Genomic DNA, 5,210 nt, shown 5'->3' with positions numbered 1-5,210 from the left:
TTTGATGATGTCACCACTGAGAGACATATTTGATGATGTCACCACTGAGAGACATATTTGATGATGTCACCACCACTGAGAGACATATTTGATGATGTCACCACCACTGAGAGACATATTTGATGATGTCACCACTGAGAGACATATTTGATGATGTCACCACCACTGAGAGACATATTTGATGATGTCACCACTGAGAGACATATTTGATGATGTCACCACTGAGAGACATATTTGATGATGTCACCACTGAGAGACATATTTGATGATGTCACCACCACTGAGAGACATATTTGATGATGTCACCACTGAGAGACATATTTGATGATGTCACCACCACTGAGAGACATATTTGATGATGTCACCACCACTGAGAGACATATTTGATGATGTCACCACTGAGAGACATATTTGATGATGTCACCACAACTGAGAGACATATTTGATGGTGTCGTAGCTGAGAGACATATTTGATGATGTCACCACTGAGAGACATGATACATGATGATGTCACCACTGAGAGACATATTTGATGATGTCACCACTGAGAGACATGATACATGATGATGTCACCACTGAGAGACATGATACATGATGATGTCACCACTGAGAGACATATTTGATGATGTCACCACTGAGAGACATATTTGATGATGTCACCACCACTGAGAGACATATTTGATGATGTCACCACTGAGAGACATATTTGATGGTGTCGTAGCTGAGAGACATATTTGATGATGTCACCACTGAGAGACATATTTGATGATGTCACCACTGAGAGACATATTTGATGATGTCACCACCACTGAGAGACATATTTGATGATGTCACCACTGAGAGACATGATACATGATGTCACCATGGCTGACGTCACCGTCGCTGAAGTCACATGATTGACAGCAGAATGAAGAAATGTTGATTTTACTGAAAAACTGATGCCAATGTTTGACTGCACGTATTGATCACTACATGTAGTGATCAATACGTGTATTGATGAATAAGTATCGATCACTACATGCAGTGATCACTACATGCAGTGATCAATAAGTGTATTGATAAATAAGTATTGATCACTACATGCAGTGATCAATAAGTGTATTGATAAATAAGTATTGATCACTACATGCAGTGATCAATAAGTGTATTGATGGCTGCAGCAGCGAGCAGGAAGTGGTGAGTGTGGACATGATGACCTTCCTTCCTTCCTTCCTGTGTCAGACCTAGTAGAAGCTTGTAGATGATTATTGATTGTCAATCAGTCCTATTATTGATTGTCAATTAGTCCTTCTATTGATTATCAATCAGTCCTATTGTTTGCATGCCCTTGAGTTGTGTGAAGTATGATTCATGTCTGAATGAACACATGAATGAAGATGTTTGACTTTGTTGTGTCAGCACATCAGGAAGAAGAGATCAGACACTCAAGCACAACTTTTCAAACAATTATCAATTTAGCAAATGATCAAATGTAACTTCTCACATTACATAACTGACATATACAACCTTTATTAGTCTTACTACTATAATATTATTATTATTATTAGCAGTATTATTGTTGGTATTATCATATTACATAACTAAAATATAAACCCATTATTATTATCATATTACATAACTGAAATATAATCTCATTGTTATAATATTCCATAACTGAAATATCATATATTATTAGTGTTCCCCGCGACCCCAAAAGGGAATAAGCGGTAGGAAATGGATGGATGGATGGATTATTATTATTGTTATCATCATTATTATTATCATTATTGTTATTATTATTATTATTATTGTTATATCCCATAACTGAAATATCATCTTTATTATTATTATAATTATAATTATTACCATAATTGAGCATAAGTGAAATATCATGTTATATTGCAGCTGAGAGGCTCCAGCGACCCCAAAAGGGAATAAACAGTAGAAAATGGATGGATGGATGATTATTATTGTTATTATGACGATGATATTCCATAAAGCAAGATGAGGATGATGTCATTCCACACCCAGAAGTGTTGACTTCCAGTTCATCTTGAGGTTGTTGTTTTGTGTGCCAGAGTTTTGCTGCGTTGGACAATCCAGACGCCGGGCTGGGCGGGTCAGGACTTGACAAGCTCCTCCCAAATGTCACACATTACCCACAATTCCTGCTGAAGATGACCCCTGCCCTAGGGTCAGCAGCTCAGGTAATAGAGCGAGGACCGGGTCAAGGGTTGAAGTGTCACAAGTGACTTGTGTCTGGGATCTACTTCCTGGACACCTGAGGAACATTAAACATGAGATGACATCATTAAACATGAGATGACATCATTAAACATGAGATGACATCATTAAACATGAGATGACATCATTAAACATGAGATGACATCATTAAACATGAGATGACATCATTAAACATGTCAGCAGGTAGGAACTACAATTCTGCTTTTGTGTTTAACTTTGACATCACCGCCATCTTGTGTCGGTCACTGGAACTACATCATGAGTGACGTCATCGTTCATCTCAGCGCAGTCAGTGACAACAAACATAATCACGATGAAAAAATAAAATAAAATAAAAAAATATATATACATATTTAAAATGAATATGTATACAATCTAAATAATTATAATATTTACTGTAATATATATTCAAAATAACTATATATACAGTCTTATTAATTAAAATATTCACTGCTATATATATTCAAACATGATTATGCCCAAATCAATCAATCAATCAATCAATCAATCAATGTATTTTATTTCGGCAATCTTCACATAAAACAAAGAACAACAACAAGAAAAAAAAAAAACAGCACTCATTTGAGCAATGATTGAGCCAAAAGGGTGTAGGTTGAAGCAACACTTATATAAACCTAACCCATCACAACAAGAACAAGGTTCAAAATATATCAAATCTAAAACATGCTTCACTTATATTACTTTTTTTTAAACAATATATAAGCAACATATATGTAGCACACGTCTCATATACACAGTTTAACATTTAAATCAAACATATACATTTGTACACTTATTTATATATATATACATATATATATTATATATACACAATTTATTTAAATTCCATATAAAGTAGTAATATATACATTTTAATATAACCTATATGTATAATTATGAAATCATAAATTGTATTTATATACATATTATATATTATTGTCTTTCTAAAACAATGTTTGCTCTTCTTTCTTATATTTACTAATGATAAATGATTTAAAAAGCTTTTTAAACTGGTTTATGTTGGTGCTGTGTTTTATTTCATCCTTTAAACAGTTCCATATTTTAACCCCTGCTATTGTTATACTCATTCCTTTCTGCCTTGTTCTACAATATTGGATCTTAAAAAGTAGTTCTCCTCTTAAATGATAATTCCCTTGTCTTTGTAAAAATCTTCTCTGTAACCCTGTTGGAAGTAAATCTTTACTTGCTTTATAAATCATTTGGGCAGTCTTGAGTTGGATGAGATCTGCTAGTTTTAAATCTAATGTTTTTATGCATAATCCATTAGTGTGTTCTCGGGGTCCTGTGTTATGTATCAGTCTGGTGGCCCTTTTTTGCATTATGAATAGTGGTTGGATGTTCGTCAAATGCAGCTGAGATAGGCTCCAACACCCCCGCGACTCTGAAAGGGACAAGCAGTAGGAAATAAATGGATGGATGGATGGATGGATGGATGGATGTCATTGATTGGACAAAACCTCCCAGGTAAACAAACAATTGTAGTTTCAGGGCGGGCATCCAAACACTGTTGCCACGGAGACGGCAGGGGGGGGTGAAAGTTGGCACACCTGAGAGGATGATGTCACACAGTGTCCAGCTGACATCTGCACTGCGTCCTGGAGACCATCATTGATTGATTGATTGATTGATTGACACTTTTATTAGTAGATTGCACAGTACAGTACATATTCCCTACAATTGACCACTAAATGGTAACACCCCAATAAGTTTTTCAACTTGTTTAAGTCGGGGTCCACCTTCATCAATTCATGGTACAAATATATACTATCAACATAATACAGTCATCACACAAGTTAATCATCATAGTATATACATTTGATTATTGACATTATTTACAAGTGCATGGCAGGTGGGATGAGGAGCTTTGCTTGATATCAGTACTTCAGTCATCAACAATTGCATCAACAGAGAAATGTGGACATTGAAACAGTGTAGGTGTGACTTAGTAGGATATGTACAGCCAGCAGAGAACATAGTCACTTCACATAGCATAAGAACAAGTATCCACATTTGATTATTTACATTTGATTATTTACGTTAGGTTATTTACAATCAGGGGAGGTGGGATGTGAATGGAGGAGGGTATTAGTAAAGTGTTGAAGTTGCCTGGAGGTGTTGTTTTAGAGCGCTTTTAAAGGAGGATAGAGATGCACTTACTTTTCCAGCTGTTGGGAGTGCATTCCACATTTGAATATGGGTTTAACGTGCTTTGTGGAGCTCCCCCTGGTGTTGTGGTTATGGCGCTCATTTACGTTAAGGAAGTAGTTTGACATGTACTTCGGTATCAGGGAGGTGTAGCGGATTTTATAGACTAGGCTCAGTGCAAGTTGTTTGACTCTGTCCTCCACCCTGAGCCAGCCCACTTTGGAGAAGTGGGTAGGAGTGAGGTGTGATCTGGGGTGGAGGTCTAGAAGGAACCTGACTAGCTTGTTCTGGGATGTTTGGAGTCTAGATTTGAGTGTTTTGGAGGTGCTGGGGTACCAGGAGGTGCAAGTGTAATGGGAAAAGGGTTGAATGAGAGTTCCCGCTAGAATCTTCAAGGTGCTTTTGTTGACCAGAAAGGAGATTCTGTAGAGGAATCTCGTTCTTTGGTTGACCTTTTTGATCACCTTGGTTGCCATTTTATAACAGGAAAGATTAGCATCAGGTGTGTTGTGCCGCTCTCATGTGACATCTGGAAGGAGACAAAAGCAAGAATTTGCACAAAACAATCAGTGAAGCATGACACAGACACAAAGCTCTCGCGTGTGAAGTCCGATCAATAGCAGCTTGATTGATTGGAGTGCTTGTCAATAAGAAACATTTCCAAAGTGTACATTTATGTTGAAGAAGTTTTGCACATTTCCAAAGTGTACATTTATGATGAAGAAGTTTAGCACATTTCCAAAGTGTACATTTATGATGAAGAAGTTTTGCACATTTCCAAAGTGTACATTTATGATGAAGAAGTTTTGCACATTTCCAAA

At 36.5% G+C, this 5,210-nt stretch overlaps 1 protein-coding gene across 3 annotated transcripts in view; it reads left to right on the top strand.

Moving 5' to 3' along the window:
* LOC133535896 (corticotropin-releasing factor receptor 1) overlaps nucleotides 1-3,335 on the top strand; it is a 91,658-nt gene extending 88,323 nt beyond the window's left edge. For all 3 annotated transcript variants that reach the window (XM_061875935.1, XM_061875936.1, XM_061875937.1), the window contains one exon: nucleotides 1-3,335. This exon is cut by the window's left edge and continues 2,391 nt beyond it. The gene's annotated coding sequence lies outside the window, so the exon portion shown is untranslated.
* Nucleotides 3,336-5,210: the final 1,875 nt, after the last annotated feature.

Source organism: Nerophis ophidion, linkage group LG17 (assembly GCF_033978795.1).
Source record: "Nerophis ophidion isolate RoL-2023_Sa linkage group LG17, RoL_Noph_v1.0, whole genome shotgun sequence".
Lineage (NCBI taxonomy): Eukaryota > Metazoa > Chordata > Actinopteri > Syngnathiformes > Syngnathidae > Nerophis > Nerophis ophidion.
This window is presented reverse-complemented; position numbering and strand designations above follow the sequence as displayed.